At 44.9% G+C, this 23,309-nt stretch overlaps 1 long non-coding RNA gene across 1 annotated transcript in view; it reads right to left on the bottom strand.

Moving 5' to 3' along the window:
* The window catches only part of LOC137571751 (uncharacterized), a 159,715-nt gene that overhangs the window by 78,566 nt on the left and 57,840 nt on the right, over positions 1–23,309 (bottom strand). The window lies entirely within an intron of this gene.

The following is a 23,309-nucleotide window of genomic DNA, read 5'->3' as shown; positions in this document are numbered from 1 at the left end:
TGTACAATATGTCCACACATAGAAAATACATCCATATACAAGCAGGCTGTATACAGCTTTCCTTTTGAATCTCAAAAGATCATTTGTGTGTGTTGTGTGTCTGTCCCCTTCTTCTCTCATGCACTGAACATTACAGGCTTCCTGCAGACAGCTCTGCCTGTGCCTGTGTTTGTAATTCCTCAGTATGTGTCAGCCAGCTACTTTCACAGCCTAACAGAGGAGGATTTTTATCCAGCTCTCTTCTATCACTGATAAGATAGCAGAGACTCTGCTGGCTTATGTAAATAAAACACACACTGGAGTGTGCATAGAGGAACAGACCAGCACGGAAGAGTTGGCAGCCTTCCAGACACAGGCCGACAAGTCTGACAGGGGAAAGATACATTGATTTATTACAAAGACCGTGATAGTACAAAGTGCTGCAGTGAGCCAGAACAGATTAGAATAGGTTTAGGAACTTGTAGTATGGTAGAAAAAACGTTGTAATTTTTGTTACAGAGTCACTTTAACCACTTGCCGACCGCCTACTTCATATTGGCGGCGGCAAAGTGGCAGCCCCAGGACCACGTAACGCAGATTGGCGTCAGGTCCTGGGGCACTCTCTGGCCGGGGATCGCGCGCTGGGATGCGCGCGCATCCACCGGCGATAGGCTCCGCCCACCCGCGACGTCAACCCGCCGGCCAATCGGAAGCGCCGGCGGGTTGTTAACCCGACGATCCCCGGATAGGAAGCGTATAATACGCTTTGTAATGTTTACAAAGTGTATTATACAGGCTGCCTCCTGCCCTGGTGGTCCCAGTGTCCGAGGGACCACCAGGGCAGGCTGCAGCCACCCTAGTCTGCACCCAAACACACTGATCTGCCCCCCCCCTGCCCCCTGATCGCCCACAGTACCCCTCAGACCCCCCCCCTGCCCACCCCCCAGACCACCATTTGCACACAATCACCCCCCTAATCACCCATCAATCACTCCCTGTCACTATCTGTCAACGCTATTTTTTTTTTTAGTCCCTAAACTGCCCCCTGCTCCCTCCTGATCACCCCCCCACCCCTCAGATTCTCCCCAGACCCCCCCAGACCCTCCCCCCCCCCCTGTGTACTGTATGCATCTATCCCCCCTGATCACCTGTCAATCACCCGTCAATCACCCATCAATCACCCGTCAATCACCCGTCAATCACCCCCTGTCACTGCCACCCATCAATCAGCCCCTAACCTGCCCCTTGCGGGCAATCTGATCACCCACCCACACCAATAGATCGCCTGCAGATCCGACATCAGATCACCTCCCAAATCCATCGTTTACATCTATTCTCTCCTCTAAACACCCACTAATTACCCATCAATCACCCATCAATCAGCCCCTATCACCACCTGTCACTGTTACCCATCAGATTAGACCCTTGCGGGCACCCAATCGCCCGCCCACACGCTCAGATTGCCCTCAACCCCCCCCCTTATCGATTCGCCAGTGCATTATTTACATCCGTTCTTCCCTGTAATAACCCACTGATCACCTGTCAATCACCCCCTGTCACTGCCACCCATCAATCACCCCCTGTCACTGCCACCCATCAATCAGCCCCTAACCTGCCCCTTGCGGGCAATCTGATCACCCACCCACACCAATAAATCGCCCGCAGATCCGACATCAGATCACCTCCCAAATCCATCGTTTACATCTATTCTCTCCTCTAAACACCCACTAATTACCCATCAATCACCCATCAATCACCCCCTATCACCACCTGTCACTGTTACCCATCAGATTAGACCCTTGCGGGCACCCAATCGCCCGCCCACACGCTCAGATTGCCCTCAACCCCCCCCTTATCGATTCGCCAGTGCATTATTTACATCCGTTCTTCCCTGTAATAACCCACTGATCACCTGTCAATCACCCCCTGTCACTGCCACCCATCAATCACCCCCTGTCACTGCCACCCATCAATCAGCCCCTAACCTGCCCCTTGCGGGCAATCTGATCACCCACCCACACCAATAGATCGCCCGCAGATCCGACATCAGATCACCTCCCAAATCCATCGTTTACATCTATTCTCTCCTCTAAACACCCACTAATTACCCATCAATCACCCATCAATCACCCCCTATCACCACCTGTCACTGTTACCCATCAGATTAGACCCTTGCGGGCACCCAATCGCCCGCCCACACGCTCAGATTGCCCTCAACCCCCCCCCCCCTATCGATTCGCCAGTGCATTATTTACATCCGTTCTTCCCTGTAATAACCCACTGATCACCTGTCAATCACCCCCTGTCACTGCCACCCATCAATCACCCCCTGTCACTGCCACCCATCAATCAGCCCCTAACCTGCCCCTTGCGGGCAATCTGATCACCCACCCACACCAATAGATCACCCGCAGATCCGACATCAGATCACCTCCCAAGCGCAGTGCTTACATCTATTCTCTCCTCTAAACACCCACTAATTACCCATCAATCACCCCCTATCACCACCTGTCACTGTTACCCATCAGATTAGACCCTAATCTGCCCCTTGCGGGCACCCAATCACCCGCCCACACCTCAGAACGCCCTCAGACCCCAGCCCTGATCACCTCGCTAGTGCATTGCTTGCATCTATTTCCCCCCTCTAATCACACCTTGAGACACCCATAAATCACCTCCTGTCACCCCCTAGCACACCTACCCATCAGATCAGGCCCTAATTTGCCCCGTGTGGGCTCCTGATCACTCGGCCAAACCCTCAGATCCCCCTCAGACCCCCTTCCGATCACCTCCCCAGTGCATTGATTGCATCTATTTTCCCCTCTAACCGCCCCCTGAGACACCCATCAATCACCTCCTGTCACCCCCCTAGCACTCCTATCCATCAGATCAGGCCCAATTCATCCTGTCATCTAAGAGGCCACCCTGCTTATGACCGTTTCCACAAAATTTGCCCCCTCATAGACCACCTGTCATCAAAATTTGCAGATGCTTATACCCCTGAACAGTCATTTTGAGAAATTTGGTTTCCAGACTACTCACAGTTTTGGGCCCGTAAAATGCCAGGGCAGTATAGGAACCCCACAAGTGACCCCATTTTAGAAAGAAGACACCCCAAGGTATTCTGTTAGGTGTATGATGAGTTCATAGAAGATTTTATTTTTTGTCAAAAGTTAGCGGAAATTGGATTTTTATTGTTTTTTTCACAATGTGTCATTTTTCACTAACTTGTGACAAAAAATAAAATCTTCTATGAACTCACCATACCCCTAACGGAATACCTTGGGGTGTCGTCTTTCTAAAATGGGGTCACTTGTGGGGTTCCTATACTGCCCTGGCATTTTAGGGGCCCTAAACCGTAGGGAGTAGTCTAGAAAACAAATGCCTCAAAATGACCTGTGAATAGGACGTTGGGCCCCTTAGCGCACCTAGGCTGCAAAAAAGTGTCACACATGTAGTATCGCCATACTCAGGAGAAGTAGTATAATGTGTTTTGTGGTGTATTTTTACACATACCCATGCTGGGTGGGAGAAATCTCTCTGTAAATGGACAATTGTGTGTAAAAAAAATCAAAAATGTGTCATTTACAGAGATATTTCTCCCACCCAGCATGGTTATATGTAAAAATACACCACAAAACACATTATACTACTTCTTCTGAGTACGGCGATACCACATGTGTGACACTTTTTTGCAGCCTAACTGTGCTAAGGGGCCCAAAGTCCAATGAGTACCTTTAGGATTTCACAGGTCATTTTGAGACATTTGGGTTCAAGACTACTCCTCACGGTTTAGGGCCCCTAAAATGCCAGGGCAGTATTGGAACCCCACAAATGACCCCATTCTAGAAAGAAGACACCCCAAGGTATTCCGTTAGGAGTATGGTGAGTTCATAGAAGATTTTATTTTTTGTCACAAGTTAGCGGAAATTGATATGTATTGTTTTTTTTTTCACAAAGTGTCATTTTCCGCTAACTTGTGACAAAAAAAAAATCTTCTATGAACTCACCATACCCCTAACGTAATACCGTGGGGTGACTTCTTTCTAAAATGGGGTCACTTGTGGGGTTCCTATACTGCCCTGGCATTTTAGGGGCCCTAAACCGTGAGGAGTAGTCTAGAATCCAAATGCCTCAAAATGACCTGTGAATAGGACGTTAGGCCCCTTAGCGCACCTAGGTTGCAAAAAAGTGTCACATATGTGGTATCGTCGTACTCAGAAGAAGTAGTATAATGTGTTTTGAGGTGTATTTTTATACATACCCATGCTGGGTGGGAGAAATCTCTCTGTAAATGGACAATTGTGTGTAAAAAAAATCAAATAATTGTCATTTACAGAGATATTTCTCCCACCTAGCATCTGTATGTGTAAAAATACACCCCAAAACACATTATACTACTTCTCCTGAGTACGGCGGTACCACATGTGTGGCACTTTTTTGCACCCTAAGTGCGCTAAGGGGCCCAAAGTCCAATGAGTACCTTTAGGATTTCACAGGTCATTTTGCGACATTTGGTTTCAAGACTACTCCTCGCGGTTTAGGGCCCCTAAAATGCCAGGGCAGTATAGGAACCCCACAAATGACCCCATTTTAGAAAGAAGACACCCCAAGGTATTCCGTTAGGAGTATGGTGAGTTCATAGAAGATTTTATTTTTGTCACAAGTTAGCAGAAAATGACACTTTGTGAAAAAAAACAATTCAAATCAATTTCCGCTAACTTGTGACAAAAAAAAAAAATCTTCTATGAACTCACCATCCTCCTAATGGAATACCTTGGGGTGTCTTCTTTCTAAAATGGGGTAATTTGTGGGATTCCTATACTGTCCTGGCATTTTAGGGGCCCTAAACCGTGAGGAGCAGTCTTGAAACGAAATTTCTCAAAATGACCTGTGAAATCCTAAAGGTACTCATTGGACTTTGGGCCCCTTAGCGCAGTTAGGGTGCAAAAAAGTGCCACACATGTGGTATCGCCGTACTCAGGAGAAGTAGTATAATGTGTTTTGGGGTGTATTTTTCCACATACCCATGCTGAGTGGGAGAAATATCTCTATAAATTGACAATTGTGTGTAAAAAAAATAAAACAATTGTCATTTACGGAGATATTTCTCCCACCCAGCATGGGTATGTGTAAAAATACACCCCAAAACACATTATACTACTTCTCCTGAGTACGGCAATACCACATGTGTGGCACTTTTTTGCAGCCTAACTGCGCTAAGGGGCCCAAAGTCCAATGAGCATCTTTAGGCTTTACAGGGATGCTTACAATTAGGCACCCCCCAAAATGCCAGGACAGTGAACACACCCCACAAATGACCCCATTTTGGAAAGTAGACACTTCAAGGTATTCAGAGAGTAGCATAGTGAGTCCGTGGCAGATTTCATTTTTTTTTGTCGCAAGTTAGAAGAAATGGAAACTTTTTTTTTTTTTTTTTTTTGTTACAAAGTGTCATTTTCCGCTAACTTGTGACAAAAAATAAAATCTTCTATGAACTCACCATGCCTCTCACTGAATACTTTGGGATGTCTTCTTTCCAAAATGGGGTCATTTGGGGGGGATTTGTACTATCCTGGAATTTTAGCCCCTCATGAAACCTGACAGGTGCGCAGAAAAGTCAGAGATGCTTGAAAATGGGAAAATTCACTTTTGGCACCATAGTTTGTAAACGCTATAACTTTTACCCAATCCAATAAATATACACTGAATGTTTTTTTTTTTTATCAAAGACATGTAGCAGAATAACTTTCGCGCTCAAATATATAGGAAATTTTACTTTATTTGAAAAATGTCAGCACAGAAAGTTAAAAAAGTCATTTTTTTGACAAAATTCATGTCTTTTTTGATGAATATAATAAAAAGTAAAACTCGCAGCAGCAATCAAATAGCACCGAAAGAAAGCTGTATTAGTGACAAGAAAAGGAGGTAAAATTCATTTAGGTGGTAGGTTGTATGACTGAGCAATAAACCGTGAAAGCTGCAGTGGTCCGAATGGAAAAAAAGGCTCTGGTCCTTAAGGGGTTTTATGACTGCAGTCCTTAAGTGGTTAATGAGACACCCTTAAGGTAGGACAATCCTTTTTCTTCTAAACATTGTTAAACACTACACAATAGAGTGCAATAGCCATTTTTTATATATTAAGAGCGTCTCCATCTCAGATACAGTACCCAATGTTACTGCAAACAACAGTTTAAGGCCCGGTGCACACCAAAACCCGATAGCAGATCCACAAAATGCTAGCAGATTTTGAAACGCTTTTTGTTATTTTTCTGTAGCGTTTCAGCTAGCATTTTGCGGTTTTGTGAAGCGTTTTTGGTGTAGTAGATTTCATATATTGTTACAGTAAAGTTGTTAATGAACAGCTTCTGTAACAAAAACGCCTACAAAACCGCTCTGAACTGCCGTTTTTCAGAGCGGTTTGCGTTTTTCCTATACTTAACATTGAGGCAGAAACGCATCCACAATCAAAAAAATGCCTCACCCCGGGAGTATGCGTTTCTGCAAAATGCCTCCTGCTCTGGTGTGACCCACCCCATTGAAATACATTGACCAAGCGTATCCGCAGCCACAAGCGGCTGCAGAAACGCTGAAAAAGCCGCTCGGTGTGCACCAGCCCTAAGGCCTAGTGCACACCAAAAACCGCTAGCAGATCCGCAAAATGCTAGCAGATTTTGAAACGCTTTTTCTTATTTTTCTGCAGCGTTTCAGCTAGCGTTTTGCGGTTTTGTGTAGCGGTTTTGGTATAGTAGATTTCATGTATTGTTACAGTAAAGCTGTTACTGAACAGCTACTGTAACAAAAAACGCCGGCAAACCGCTCTGAAGTGCCGTTTTTCAGAGCGGTTTGCGTTTTGCCTATAATTAACATTGAGGCAGAAACGCATCCGCAATCCAAAATCTGCAGCAGCCCGGGAGTATGCGTTTCTGCAAAACGCCTCCCGCTCTGGTGTGCACCAGCCCATTGAAATACATTAACCTAGCGGATCCGCACTCACAAGCAGATCGCAAACCGCAGCGGAAACGCTCCGGTGTGCACTAGGCCTCAGAGAGGGATAAAATCAGCAATGCAAGTATATTGCATTTTTAATGCCTACAGTTAAGAGATTTATACCATGCTTAGCAATTAATACATTAACACTTTAATATTTCTCCACTTTTGCTGGCATGTTCAGATATACTGAAGCTATACTTTTCTCTGGATCCTGTAAAGCAGATGATAGCATTTTGCTAAGTTTGTAATGGTGAGGAAACTTGGCAGAACATTTTCTTGCATTGGGATGTCACGATTCAACACATTTCAACAAAATTGTTAGATTTTCTTGCTTTTGAAAAAAAAAAGAAAGTATTTCCAGTATTAAAGTGGGTGTACTTTGTTAATGTGAGAACATTTAAAACTTTATGTTAAAATGTTAATAATGCCAAAAGCACACACAAAGTAATCAGTTATTTGCATGGTAGGTGAAAACATTGATTCAGCCTCTAGATATACTACATTGTGTATGTACAGAATTTATCACTGTGCTAGATTAAAAATGCAAGTATTACTTGCTAATGACATGCAGCCATTTTTAGTACGGTAATCAGATCTGGGCTTTCATCCATTTACAAGATCCCTGCTAAGAGATTGCACCCAGAGAGGGGTATACACCAGCCTTCAGGTCAGTCTGTTCCGAATTCCTATCTATTGCTGTATGTGTTCATTTGTGGAGGTTTTCATAGCAAAACAGCAAAGCAGGTACAGATGTAGCATTGGGGTGCTTCTCATATATCTGCACATGTGTGTATCTAATATTTCTAGCTTTCATAGACTTGTTGCAAAGAAGCGGAGGAAAGGGCTCCTTTTTGTTTAGTACTACTGCAGTCTAAATAACCCTCTTACTGTGCTCCTCCCACACAAATTAGAAACTTGTCTGAGCACATTGCCATCTCTTTATTAAACAACTATGTGGAATTTTAATGCAATTACTAGATTTCTCATTTAACCACTTTGAACTCTTGCACAGGACTGAAATAAACCTATAGAAATGCACCCTGTATGTATTTAGAGAGCTTAGCCTGTCTAATTCCCCCTCATCTGTGACTAAGCACAAGATGCAATTTGATCCCTCGGCTCTGTCAGCTGACTGCCACAGCAGAGGGTTCATTGGTAAACACAGGATGTTAAAGAAATGTTTTTTCTTTAAAGGTTATTATGGTGTTGCATATCTTTAAGAGTAGAGAGGAAGTTCTGAGTTCAGGTCCCCTTTAAGGTGGCCGCTAACAATACCATTTGCCAAACAATTCTTTACGAACGATTATTCTTACGAACAATTGGAAATTATTGTTTGGCATCATTAATGGACAAAAATCTCCTAACCAATCCGATCCGATGAATAAATTGATCCCCCAAAAAACCATTGACAAGCCTTGCTGGCAGCTCTCACATGTGCAGTAGCATAGACCCGATCGTGCTTGGCTTTTTCCACTGAAGCCTGAGCGGGTCTGTCCTTTTGTACAGCTGCAGTATGGCCACGGGCCTGTGAGCTTCAAAGGTCTCAGCGCTGGAAAGGCCTGTGGAAGATGCAGAGGCTTCCCTTTCTTGGTAAATATTGAAAATTGTTCAACTGCAAACCTTACAGGTTTCTTTAACCACTTAAGGACCAGGCCATTTTTACCTGATCTGTGCTGTGTGGGCTCTCCAGCCCACAGCACAGATCAGGATAGAGCCAGGTGACCAGACTTCACCCCTTTTTTCCCCACTAGGGGGATGTCTTGCTGGGGGGGTCTGATCGCTGCCGGCTATTTTCGCCTTGCGGGGGGGGGGCTCCTCAAAGCCCCCCTCCGCAGCGATTTTTGGCCTCCCTGTCCTTCCCTCCCTCCCCTCTTTCCCCTGGGCGGTGCAGGACGGAGATCCGTCCTGCGCCGCCTCTGACAGGCTTCAGCCTATCAGACTGCGGCGATCCCCGGCCAATCAGAGGCCGGGGGTCGCCGATCTCCTTTAGCAGCAGCGCCGTATGATGTAAACAGCGGGGATTTCTTCCCCGCGTGTTTACATTTCGCCTGCGAGCCGCGATCGGAGGCTCGCAGGCAGTTCACGGAGACACCCTCCGTGAACTGACATGGAAAGGCCGCTCGAACGAACGGACGTTTCCATGTAAAACCACTTAACACCTAGGTCTGCCGATCGGCTGACCGTGGTAGTTAAGTGGTTAAAGTGAACCTAAACCCTACTAAATAAAAAAAGTTTCACTTACCTGGGGGCTTCTACCAGCCCCCCGCAGCCGTCCTCAACAATAGTCCGTTCCCCCACTGCCATTTCAAGCCAGCTGTCCACTACGCATGTGTGGCCATGGCTGTGCACATCCTTGTACATGTTCACGGTGGTGAGAGCATCCTGCGCAGGCACAGTATGAGGTTCTCGGTTAATGCACTTGCGCAGGACGCTCTCGCCGTCTGAACGCAGACGAGGATGTGTGCAGTCAGGGCCACGCAGGTGCAGTGGATCACCAAACTGATCACTAAGTGGAGGCGGAGGAATGGTGGATCACTGAGGACCGGCGCGGGCACAGGACGGCTGCGGGGGGCTGGTAAAAGCTTCAGGTAAGTGAAACTCTTTATTTAGAATGGTTTAGGTTCACTTTAAAGAAAATGCATAGTCATTCTTTAACTTTTGGCTTATTGATAAGGTTTAGTAATACTAGTAAAAATGTTACTATTAACAGTTCAGAGGGTGTTATTAGCAGAAGAACTAACTAGGGGTGAGTAGAAGGCCCTATTTCATACAGCTTTGTTGTCTTTTCACAGCATCCTTCAGAAGCAAAATCAGTTTTTCTTGTATTTCTACATTGATTATAGGTCATGTACAGGCATTTTGTACCAGTAACGGTTAGCTTGAAAATTGCTCACAAGCATTTGAATATTTTTCCATTTAAATACCAGCAGTACCTCTTCCACACCATTTTTACATCTCTGTGATGCAGGTTAATTTGCCCAGTGATTTCCTGGTCTATCTAAACTGATTTAGTATTGTTTTTTCAGGACACATAGGGCTTTCTTTATTATGACTATCTATCTATTTGTCATAAATTAGCTAGCATCCCTGTGAAACCTTCCGGATGTTGTAATTAAGGCATCCAACGACATTTATTTATGTTTGCAGAAAAATATATCTCCTTTGAATGTCCAGTGTATATAAGCTGTGTGTTCTACATGTTGTACTTGTCAGTAATCAAGTCTGAGTAAGGATTTATGGCCGAAAGCTTACTCCTTTTCTTCTGGGCAGCACGGTGGCATAGTGGTTAGCACTCTCGCCTTGCAGTGCTGGGTCCCCAGGTCCAAATCCCAAGGGTCAACATCTGCAAGGAGTTTGTATTATTTCCCCGTGTCTGCATGAGTTTCCTCCAGGCACCCCGGTTTCCTCCCACACCCCAAAAACATACAGATAAGTTAATTTGCTTCCCCCTTAATTGGCCCAAGACTAGGATACATGCACTACACCATACAAACAGACATATGACCAGGTAGAGATTAGATTGTGAGCCCCTCTGAGGGACAGTTAGTGACAAGACAATATACTCTTTACAGTGCTGCGTAATATGTCAGCCCTATATAAATACTTAAAATAAATAAATAATAAATAAGTTAGCCAATAAATGGTATCATCCTGATTCAAAACGTCTTTCTTTTAGCATGACCAATAACTTAGTAATACTGCAGCTGGATTTTTATTGTGTGTTAAAAGAAAATAGGTTAAAAAGTTACTCTATCCATTCATCTACCTTGTAACTTTTAAATATACACGTACACAGTATATAATGTTGTAAGTCACATATAACATTTTGTCACTAGAGATGGCCCGAACGGTTCGCCAGCGAACTTCCTGTGGTTCGAGTTCGCCATCTAAGGCGAACTTTTCCAAAAGTTCGGTTCGCCCCCATAGTGCACCATTAGGGTCAACTTTGACCCTCTACATCACAGTCAGCAGGCACATTGTAGCCAATCAGGCTACACTCTCTCCTGGAGCCACTCCCCCCCTTATAAAAGGCAGGCCCCGCCAGCCTTTACACTCACTCGTGTGCCTGCATTAATTAGAGAAGGGACAGCTGCATCAGACTCTCTCATAGGGAAAAATTAGTTAGGCTCTTCTAGGCTTGTTAGCTTGCTCCTTGCTGATTCTTATTGCTAAAATATCACCCCACAACAGCTCTTTTGAGAGCTAATCTTGTTCTTGTGATCTATTTTTTTTTTCTTCCGTGTGTCCCACTGACACTTGTGTTGCATAGACAGCCTTGCTAATTCATACTGTGTGTGTGCCACTGTCAGCCAGGCCCAGCACATTCAGTGACTACCTGTGTGTGTGACAGGTGCACATTGTAATACCCAGTAATGCAGATACCTACCTGTTGCGTTCAGTGAACCCACCTCATCACTCCATATACCTACCTGTTGTGTTCAGTGAACCCACCTCATCACTTCATATACCTACCTGTTGTGTTCAGTGCACCCACCTCATCACTGCGCACCAGTCCAGCACGGCCGTCACTATGCAAACAGCTGTTTGCGATGCGTTACACAGTGAGTTTGGTGTGTCAGTGTGAAGCAGTACTCTAATTACACTCCCTGGTTGATGTATACACATGCAAGATGTTTTAAAGTACTTTAGGCCTGCAATTTAGCATGCAATCTGATTTCTGCCCTTAAAACGCTGCTTTGCGTCAAATCCAGATTTTTCCCCGGGACTTTTGGCATGTAGCCCATTCCGCCATGCCCCCTCCAGGTGTTTTCCATCACTTTTGTGGTCAGCATAATTTTTTCTAGTTTTCAAAGTTCGCCTCCCCATTGAAGTCTATTGCGGTCCGCGAAAGTTCGTGTAACCCGAACCTTTCGCGGAAGTTCGCGAACCCAGTTTGCGAACCGAAAATCGGAGGTTCGGGCCATCTCTATTTGTCACAATCTCAGAAACATTTTTCCTGACATTAATCCTTTCCCTTATAATATCATGACATTAACCTGACTTTCAACCTGACCTCTACAATAGTTCTGTCCTAACTATAACAATAACTGAAAACCTCACCTATCCACAAGTTGATCTGATGTTCTGAAAGAAGACCCACCAGGCATCACAACACCCTGGACCACTGCTACACGGTCCACAAGGATGCTTACAAGGCCACCCAGGGCGCCCCCTTGGGGAACTGTGACCACAACCTAATCCATCTGATCCCCACCTACAAGAGGCTCCTTGAGACTGCTAAGCCCACTGTCAGGACTGTCAAACAGTGGACTGAAGAGGCCAAACTGGAGCTACAGGCATGCTTTGACTGCACCGACTGGTCATCCCTGGAGGCACCCACCCTTGATGAATGGTCAGAGAATGTCACCTCTTACATAAGCTTTTGCGAAGAAATGTGCATCCCTTCCAAGAACTTCAAGGTCTTCCCCAATAACAAGCCTTGGTTCAATAACAAGCTTCGAAAATGCAAGGAGCAGGCGCACAAGTTCGGGTCCCCAGAAGAGTTCAGGGAGGCCAGGTACGCCCTGAAACGGTAACTGCGAGCCATAAAGAGAGCCTATACTAAGGGAGGTATGGCAAGGCCTCAGAGCGGTTACTAACTTCAAACCCCCTCCCCAACTGGTGACCCCGAACACTCAACTGGCCGAGGAACTCATTGAGTTCTACTGCAGGTTCGAGGAACAGCCCAAGCAGCTCAAAGCCCCAGGGTCGATGATGACAGCGGCTCCCTCCGCACTGAGAGATCGAGATATTGCTGCACCTGTTGCAGTCCAGGAAGAAGAAGTTCTCAGGCTACTTCGCAAGCTCAACCCCTGGAAAGCTTCAGGCCTGGATGGTGTTTCATCAAACTGCCTAAGGACCTGTGCGGATCAGTTGGCCCCGGTGCTCACCACTCTGTTCAGGAAGTCACTAGCGGGAGGCTCAGTCGCCTCCTGTCTCAAGAGGTCCACAATCATACCAGTTCCCAAAAAGCCAGGCAGCACAGACCTCAACAACTTCCGCCCCGTTGCTTTAACACCTACCATCATGAAGATCCTAGAACGGCTAGTCTTTGCTCACCTCAAATACACCACCGATGCACTGCTAGACTCACTCCAATTCGCATACAGGGCCAACAGGTCCATAGAGGATGCCATAAACATCAGCCTGGCGTACATCATGGAGCACCTCGACAGGTGATTCATATGCCAGAATCCTGTTCCTGGACTTTAGCTCGGCCTTCAACACGATCTGCCCAGACACCCTGGTCGACAACCTAGCGAAACTTGGTGTTGACCCCACGCTTGTCCTCAACACAACAAAGGCTGTTGAGCTGATTTCTAATTTCAGGAAAAACCCTCCCACTCCCCTTCCAGTCTACATAGGCGAGACTAAAGTCTCCAGGGTATCATCAGTCCGGTTCCTTGGTACAACCTTATCCACTGACCTAAGATGGGGGCAGAACACCATCAAAATTCAGAAGAAAGCACAGCAGAGGCTATTTTTCCTGCGCCAACTTAAAAAATTCAGCATGCCTCGGGAGCTGCTGACCAGCTCCTACACCGCGACTATGGAGTCTGTACTTTGCTCCTCAGTCATCGTCTGGTATGCTGGCGCAACGGCTAACGACAGGTATAAACTGCAAAGAATCATTAGTGAGGCAGAAAAGATCATCGGATCGCTTTTGCCACCTCTCGATCTCCCCCACACTGCTAGGATGAGGAAGAGGGCCATCAGGATCTCCTGTGACCCCTCCCACCCTGGCAGCCGCTTCTTTGAGCACCTCCCAACCGTCCAGTGCTTCCGAACTATCCCATCCAAGACCACCAGGCGCAGGAACTCTTTTTTTCACCCAGGCAGTTCTACTGCTCAACAACACCGACCCCTGACCTCCCAGTCTGCAATCAGCTTGCTTGCCTAGGGTGCTCTCTGTCTTTTTGTTCTGCATCCCTAACACACACTACCACAAAGATGTTATTGCACTGTTAATGTTGCTAGTATGTGTAACTACAGCCGTAAATGTATTGTTTTTATTGTCAGTATGTGTAATTGTAGCCGTATATGTAACATGTACAACTGTTGTTATGTACTTTGCCTAAGCCATGTGTACCACAAGCAATTCTGAGTACGGCACCACCGTACTTGGCGAATAAAATCCTTCTTGATTCTTGAAGACCTCCATGCAAAAGCTAAACATCCCTCAGCGCTGCTGTAATGCAAAGTTATATTTACCTCCGGTGTCTTGTCCCACAAAGCCGCCCCGAAGTCCCTGCATCACTCCACTTCCACCGCTTGGTCCCGCCTCCTGCCTTTACAACAGTAAATAGCTTGTCGTTTTTTCTCGGAGGAGAGAGGGGAGGCGGGGCCAAGCAATGGAAGTGGAGTGATGCAGGGACTCTTCGGGGCGGCTTCGTGGGACAAGACTCCGGAGGTAAATATAACTTTGCATTACAGCAGCGCTGAGGGAGGTTTAGTTTTTGCATGGAGGTCCTCTTTAACCCCTCAAATAGTCATATCCCATGGTCTTACCAGACCCAATAAAAATATTCTCTATCTCAGCTTCTGATTCTAACTAAAGTGCAAAGGACATGAAGGCTGCCATATTTATTCTCTATTAAACAATACCAGTTGCCTGGCAGCCCTGCTGATCTATTTGGCTGCAGTAGTGTCTGAATAACACCAGAAACAAGCATGCAGCTAATATTGACAGATCTGACAATAATGTCAGAAACACCTGATCTGCATATGCTTATTCAGGGTCTGTGGCTATAAGTATTAGATGCAGAGGATAACCAGGATAGCCAGGCAACTGATATTGCTTGAAAGGAAATAAATGTGGCAGTCTCCCTAGCCCTCTTGCTACAATTTTCTTTTTTTCTTTTTTTTTTCTTTTTTTTTTGAACAATACATTTTTATGGAATTTTGAGCATAAATAGTCAGAAAAAAAAAACTGAAATAACCACTTCTATCAATAAAGATTAAGGAGTTTTGAACCATTTTTTTAACCAGACTACAGTTTTCCTTTAAAGTCTTCTGCGAAGAAAAGTTTGAATCATTCATTTCAGACTATTACCCCATCACTTATCCTTAGTAAATCATTTAGACATTGTACTGTCCATGGTGCTGAAGTGTAAAGGTACCAACAAATTATATATATTTTTTGTACAATCTTACCAAATCTATGTAGCAGAAGGGTAAACTGAGTGAATACGCTTTGAATGGATATTTTAGGTAGTCTCTCTTATCACATAGAAATGGTAAGATTGGACAAAAAAATATATCATTAGTTGCCATTTTAAGAATGACTGGTGCCAATCACATAAAAAGTAGCTAGACATCTAGAGGCATTTTTGCATTTCCATATTACTGTGCAAAAGATATCTAAAAGAAGTTTAGTACAAAGTTTTGGCTCAGTACCAACTTTCTACTTTACGTGAAATATGCATATAATTCTATGTTGTGTGACAAAGTCGATACCTAGGAGGTAATCGATTTGTCCCAGGTTGTGTTGGATCGGAGGTACATTCCACCTGGGATCAGACGCTACATCCAGTAGCAGCTCCGGAATAAAAGGTTTTGGCTGTCTGTCACATGGACAGAGGTTAAAAAACCTTACTTGGGTCCGGAGCTGACCAGATGCAGAGTGGGTGGGCGCATCTGGTCGCCAGATCCTGGGTGGATCGATTGCTCTGTGTATGTGGGCTTCTGCTGGAGTCAGGCTCACGCAGGGTTAACAGAGCAGCTTTGAAAGGCTGGAGTAGGAGGAGAGAGAGGGTGTGACCAGCAAGGTCTGACAGTCTGCTGAGTAAAGACTTCACGTTTAATTTCAGGAAGCTGGTTTTGCTCTGGAGAGAGAGGGCAGGCTGCACGTGGAGTTTGGTTTATTCCTGACATTGAAAGCTGAATGTAAGCTGGTGGCCAGGACTGGCCTTTTTGTTTTACGTTTTGAACTGTACTTTACAAACTGCCACAAGACTGCGGTTTAAGAAGCCTGCTGTCAAATAAACTTGTTTGTTTTGGAAACTACACCTGTCTGTGCTGCTATCTCCCGCTGATCCCTCACAGTTGATGCAGAATTATGCAAATGTTACTGTAAATGTATGCAGTTTAATAAAAGACCAATGAAATGCTTTCATTTCAAGATTTGATCAGTCTATTTTACAATAGATTTTCATAATAATGAGCATAATTCTGTATCATAATAATTAGCAGAATTCTCAATCATCTCAAGTCTTTTTGGACCTCAGTGACACCCCCACTGGCTAATGTGGACTTTGGTACATGAAGATTTGGGCAAGATATTTAACCTCTTGACGACCAGCTAACGCCGATTGGCGTAAACTGGTCGTCTGCGGATTTCCATGCCATGTCAGTTCACGGAGGGTGTCTCCGTGAACAGCCGGAGAGCCGCCGACCGCGGCTCGCCGGCAAAATGTAAACAGGCGGGGAAGAAATCCCCGCTGTTTACATCATACGGCGCTGCTGCGCAGCAGCGCCGTAAGGCAGATCGGCGATCCCCGGCCTCTGATTGGCCGGGGATCGCCGGCATATGATAGGCTGAAGCCTATCCTTCAATGCGCAGGACGGAAATCCGTCCTGCGCAGCTCACAGGGGGAGGGAGAGGGAGGCAGCGGCGAGACGGCGGAGAACGCTGCGGAGGGGGGCTTTGAAGAGCCCCCCCGCTAAGCAAATGCAGCCGGCAGCGATCAGACCCCCCCAGCAGGACATCCCCCTAGTGGGGAAAAAAGGGGGGTAGTCTGATCGCCCTGCTGCACTCCTGCTCGGTGCTGCGGGCTGTAGAGCCCACGCAGCACCGATCATTGAAAAATCCCCTGGTCGGCAAGTGGTTAATAAGCACAATACAAACATAAATGGCATTAAAAAAAATAGCTGGCAGTATAGGGTTTAACACAGCTTTTATTACAGTACTATGAATAACAAAACAACTTCTGCAGCCATTCTATCATGACTAATTCTGGCCAATGCCGAGTGACCTAAACATTGCCTCTCTACACTCAGGAGTAGTTATTCATGGATGCATGAAGGGGTGGAGTCACAAAACTTTTTCCATGATTTTTCGCACCTCATCTGTTTTTTTTTACCGTACATAACAGCACCTCTTCTGTTTTTTACCATACATTTATATAAGACCTTTTAGGCTGCTTTCACAGTGGGACATTACAGGCGCACGTTAGAGCAGCCTGTAACGCAGCCCACCGCACAGTAATGAAAAATCAATGGGCTGTTCACAGTGCCCACGTTGCGTTACATTGTAACGCAAGACGTCAAGACAACATACTGCATGCAGTACTTTATAGGCGGCTAAGCCGCGTTAGACTGCTTGCACATGCTCAGTAATGTTGGGGAGGGGGGGAGAGCGGCCAGGCACATGGCTAATTAATATTCACTGCACTTTGTGACGTGTGCAGTGTTTACTTCCTGGAGCGGCCGCTCTGTGCGGCGATTGGCTGGCGGGACCACGTGATGCCACATGTGTCCAAGAGTACGCAACACGGCATCACGGACGCCAGAGTGAGCTGCACAACGTGGCTCGCTCTGACGTCCACATCCAACACCACCAGGCGTTGCGTTAGGGGCACGTTATGCGACCATAACGTCCCCTAAAACGCAACGTCCTGGTGGGAATGTAGCCTTAGGCACCTAACAAGTAAAAAAGTACTAAAAAATAAAACAAGGAAAGAAAATCAAAGTTAAATCAATCAGAAACAAACTTTAAATGTAATCCTTGGAAAACAGCCAGACAGGACTGGATGGAATCAAGCATTGAGAACACAAATTAATTTAGATGATCTGAGTGAAAGGGTCAAGGTGTAAAATAACATTTAATTACAATATTCAGCTTAGTCCCTTACAACTAAACATTTTGGTCGTTTTTGCTTTTAATGGCTGTTTATGAAGGCAATTTATTAGTTTAGCTCTAGTTTCCAATTAGCCACTCGCAAGCTCATTTGTATGAGTGCCACGGTCCTCCCTTCCTGCAACTAATAAGCATTGTGAGCACTAAGTACAAACCTATATCTTGCTAATTAAAAGTCCTCCCCTCTCCAAGCCTTGCTGCAAGGTCACATTACACCAGGGAAGGAGTGTTCTTGTGATTTTTGCTGAATAAGTGATGTTATTATTCTGCTCATATTTCTCCAAGTGTTCAGAAAGCAGTCAACATAATACATTAATACAGCGATGCAGAAGAGAGAAATGACTGCTCAGATAAGATGTTCTCCCATTTTATGCAGAGAATAAAATAGCAATCAATCTTTGTTTTTACTTTTATTAACACACAGGTACGTTGGTAAGCTGAATCTGAAGAATATATATGTATTTTAGCTACTTAAAATTACTGGAAAATGTTCTGGATGCGAGTCTAACCCTCCCATTGTTGTGGGCTCTGTATTGTTGCATCTGATTTTCCTCAGCGGGTCCCATGCCACGAGCCACAAGGGTTGTATTATTCCATGGGCATGTGCTCACTTATAGTGTATTTTTATTCATGCTCATAATTACCGGTAAACCTTTCCACTGGAAAACCTGAACAAAGGAGCAACTGAGGGAAGTCTGAGTGTGAATAAAATAAACATACCATTATTGGTATTTGAGGAAAAAAAACTCTGGTCATCACTGAAAAACCTATAGTCAGATAATTACAGGAGCCCCTCCTTAGAATAAAATATTTTCTTTTTCTGCAAGACCAGTTGGCTTTTGTCCATCTTAATACAACATGGCTTCTTTTTCTTGTATTTGAGAATCTAGTTTAAATTCTGAACATTCAATCGTAAACTACACAAGTGGTGTAATTAGAAAAAGTACTTCATCTCTCCATATGAAAGGTAATTCTTAATATAATCTTTAGATTTTTATGGTGCTGAGTTTGACATGTCCAAAGGTCCTCTTACCATTCCAGCATTGGCTTCTGACTGGTGCATGAAGCCCAGCTGTCATTAGACAGTTGTGTGTAGTGGCGTCAGATGGGCAATAGCACATGGAGTCCGGCTATTGAAATCTACACCCAAGTAGAGAGAAGAGATTGCAAAAATGGCATAGATTTCAATTAGCTGCATCTAGAATGATTTAAACAACATCAGGCCACAAGAATTGATGCCCAAGTGAGCAAGCCTAAGCCTCATGCAAACATATGCTCCTTCTCATTTGCTTAGCATGATGGACTGGTCTGTGCTTCCTTCCTCTGTACGAGACCACCAGAAAAATTTAGATATTACACAAAAAAAGAAAAAAAATAGGTTTGAATGATTTCGAGTTTCTACGAGAGCTACAAGTACTAATCTAGTTAGACATGTACAGTAACTAGATTGTGATACCTTTCATGTTTTCCTATTTAAAGAAGTAGAATGTGTCATGTCAAGTTAAAGAACCACTATCACGAAAATTGTAAAATAAAAAATAAAAAAAATTAAAATACATGTTAACACATACAACTACGAAGTATGTTTCTACCAAAGTAAAATGAGCCATACATTACTTTTCTCCTATGTTGCAGCCACTTACAGTAGGTAGTTGAAATCTGACAGAACGACAGGTTTTGGATTAGACCATCTAGTCATGGGGGATTCTCAAGGGTTTGTTTACAGTAGTTTCAAAAGCACTTAGTGAATGGCAGTTGTTCTGTCCAACTGCCAAAAAAGTGTGCAGCGAGCAGGGAGGCTGGCCGACATCACTCTATAAATAATTTTTAACAAAATTATAATAATAATAATAATAGCCTTGCTGCGAATCCCCCATAAAGAGATGGACTAGTTCAAAACCTGTTGGTTCTGTCAGATACTATTACCTACTGTAAGTGGCTGATACATAGGAGAAAAGTAATTTATGGCTCATTTTACTCTGGAAGAAACATACTTCCTATTTGCATATGTTTACATACATTTTAACTTTTACAATTTTTCATTACAGTGGTCCTTTAAGTTATATTGGATCTAGACCTGGAACTTTCTACCTGCTGCTAAGTGCATAGCCTGTTTACAGGAGCTCAAAACCCCTGAGTAGGTGTTGTGATCACATTTTCTATAGGGAAGGGGTTAAGAAAGTTCCATTTGATACATTTTTTTAGCACAAAAAATGTGCTGAAAATTCACCCCCTCGGCCTATATGCGAGTCACCAACTTGCTGAGCCTGTGTCTGTGGTGACTGGTGTGCAGACTGACCTGTTCCTGCCTGGAGGAGATTGACTCTGCAGAGCGGCTGATTGGAGGATGACTTCTGCTGAGCGGGGCTTGCAGGCTGTGCAGTGGATGGCTGGAGCGCACTGTGGACCCAGAGCATGCCTGTACTTCTGTGCACTGCAGTGGATGGCTGAAGGGGAACGCACAGAGAACAGCTGATTAGCAGTGGTTGGATGCCGGGGTGAGAGCAGAGCAGGAGATGGATGGCCAGAATCACAGCAAGAGCGCTCCTCCATGCACATAATCTCGCTGCTGCTTCCTGCTGTGTCTGCAGCTTGTGAGCTGATTGGCTATTTACCCCTGTCCACACAGCCAGCCAATGTGAGAAAGCACAGCACTTCCAGCACGTCATTTGAAATGGCAGAAGGCATCCTAGGGCTGCATTCCGGTCTGTTGTCTGCAGCTTTCCTCCCCATGTCTCTCCAGTGCCGAGTTCTCCGTCCCAGCCTCCTGCCTATTGATGAAGCCAGACGGGACAGGGACAATGGGTAGACAACAGCAGACATACACTCTTCTGGGTAAGCCGACACCTCCTCACCTCTCCTCTTCATTTATCTCTTCAGCCTTGCACTGGCCAGTCTTGTTTACATTTGCCTGGCCAGTCTTGTTTACATTAGCTCTACATTTCTCTGCAGCTTGGATGTAAACCTTTCACTGCTGGTTTCAGCTGATTTAGCTTGCCTTGCAGAACTGGAACTTTGTGGGTAACTATCAAGCATATATGCACATGTCATGCATTTATGTACATTGATATTTATCTGAGACAAGCTTATGTGCTTTGGGTCCAACTGGAGAAAGGCTCTTTATAAATGTTTTGTTTGTTTTTAATCTCAAAAGCACTGAGCACATCACTTTAAGTAAACATAATGTGACCTCAGGAACTGCTTCATTTCATACCCTCGGCTTATAGACGAGTCAATCATTTTCCCCTGATTTCTGAGGCAATTGTTGGGTGGGGGGGGGGGGGGGGGGGTCGGCTAACACGTGAGTCGGCTTATACACGAGTATATACGGTAACTACTAGTAAATGGTACCCCTGGCTGTCACCACTAGGAGGAGGAGAAGTAAGGTGGTATCTGTAAGGGGTGCTCCATAATTCTTTTGCTGGGGGAACCAAGATTTGCAGTTACTCCTCTGATTTGTAGTCACTTTTGTTAAGGTTAAAAGGTAAATTGAGGAAAGGTAAAGGTAAATTGAGGAAAGAACAATTTATAGTTTCCTGAAAACTTTTATTTTACATACTAAAGCTTTAGCAATGACATCACAGATATCTCTAAGCAAAACTGTGGTAACTGTCTCAAAGACACTGCCCTTTTCCACACATAATGAAGTGAGTGCAGATATTTGAAACCGCAGATGTTACCTAATTTTTGGTATACTCATGCCAAATCCACATTTCATTGTTTGGATATGGTGGACATACTGATAAACTGTACGAGAGAAATATGGATAAAGTTCTCTGCACTGATTTTTAGCCTAATAAACTTTTTTTTATTTTAGTTACCCTACCAGATACATGGTGGGCCAAAAAACTTACTTGAAAGTGTCTTACTGTTGCTTGTTGCATTCAGGGCTTCTAAAAGTTATTTGTGGCAGCTCAAAACTTCACCAGGTCATGAACGAGCGTATTTGAATTGGGAACAAATGGTCTATTAAGCCCGATGTGGGATTCACATTTCTTACTGTGGCCCATAGCTCATACAAATATATATATGTAGCTTACAATGTATCGATTTCTGCATATAAAAACGTCTGTATAGCTTCTAACTAGAAAATTGTCGGCTTCAATTGCTGGTTTCACCTGGGTAATGGTTGAGCAAGATGAGAATCCCTTAGGTGAAGAGTAATTCACCTAAGCTTGGCTAGTAGCTGCTGGGTGATCTTAGAGTAAGGCCCTGTGTTGTGGAGCTGTCTTACAACACCACTGATACCTTGATCCAATGTTGAGCTGTCAAATGTTCTATCACCACCACTACACTGCCGCACACCCTGACACTCTCCCAACATCCGCTGCTACTGGGCACCCTGACACTCCCCCGATGTCTGCCACATATACCACTATAGTGTTAGGCATCCCGGCACTCTCCTGATATACGCTGCCATTTCAGTGCTGATAACCCCAACACTTTGCCAATGCTAAACGTGTCTCTTCCAGACCCACAACTCACTCTGGGTACACCAACATTCTCCCGGTGTCAACCACATCTCTTACAGCCCCAGCTCCTAACCAACGTTACACTACCAGGCAGCCCAAAACTCTCCCAATGTGGACAGAACCTCTGCCAGACCTACCACTCACTGCCGCTACAGCGTTGTGCACTTCATCAACATCTTCCGTATCTATGCCAGGCTACCATGGCACTGTCACTCCCCACCGCAGCAGCTTTGAAACTTCAGGAGCACTGGTGAATGTTGGTAGAGTGTAAAGGTGCCCGGCACTGTAGCAGAGGCAAGAGGTGGGTCTGGCAGAGGTGTGGCAGTTGTTTGAGTGCCCTGTTCTGTAGCAGCTGTGAGTGAAGGGTCCGGCAGTTGTGCTGGTGGTAGTGGTTCCTCAAGCAAGATGGCTGATAAAATAAAGAAGAAGACAGAATAATAAAGAATAAAGAAGCATACAGAAGATGATTTCAGAAGAACAAAGTACACAGATGATTTTTTTTAAATAGATAAAGTTGTTTTTTTTACTTTACCACAAATAAGTAAAGGATCAAAAGTGACCCTCTACACCCATTTACTGGGAAGGAGACAGACATCTGGATGACTGTAATTCCCCCCTCCCATGACCTATCCCCACATGTGTGGTGGGCTATTTACTCCCACCTCCTTCTGGGCACTGGAGATCGGTATGACTTCCATTTCCTTGGAAAGGATTTTAAAAAAAAAGCATAAACATGGCTTTTAAACACATTCTCCCCATGCAGGCTGATATGACCTGCATGGGGCTTCGCCATACTAACCTATACCAGCCAACATGGTACATGTTATGGAGGGCTCTGTTACAGAGGAGCTAATGCATGCAGGTATGGATAAACCTTTTTTTTTTCATGATATGGACAGGGCTCTGTAGGAGAGGGGAAGACCTTGCATGTGCCATATGCAGTCTTCAGTTCACACTCCTCTCACCTGGTTTGGTTTGAAACATGTAGGGAAACTGACAAGGCCACT

The sequence above is a fragment of the Hyperolius riggenbachi genome, chromosome 4 (assembly GCF_040937935.1).
Source record: "Hyperolius riggenbachi isolate aHypRig1 chromosome 4, aHypRig1.pri, whole genome shotgun sequence".
NCBI classification, from domain to species: domain Eukaryota; kingdom Metazoa; phylum Chordata; class Amphibia; order Anura; family Hyperoliidae; genus Hyperolius; species Hyperolius riggenbachi.
Note: the sequence above shows the minus strand (reverse complement) of the source record. Positions and strands in the feature narration are given on the sequence as shown.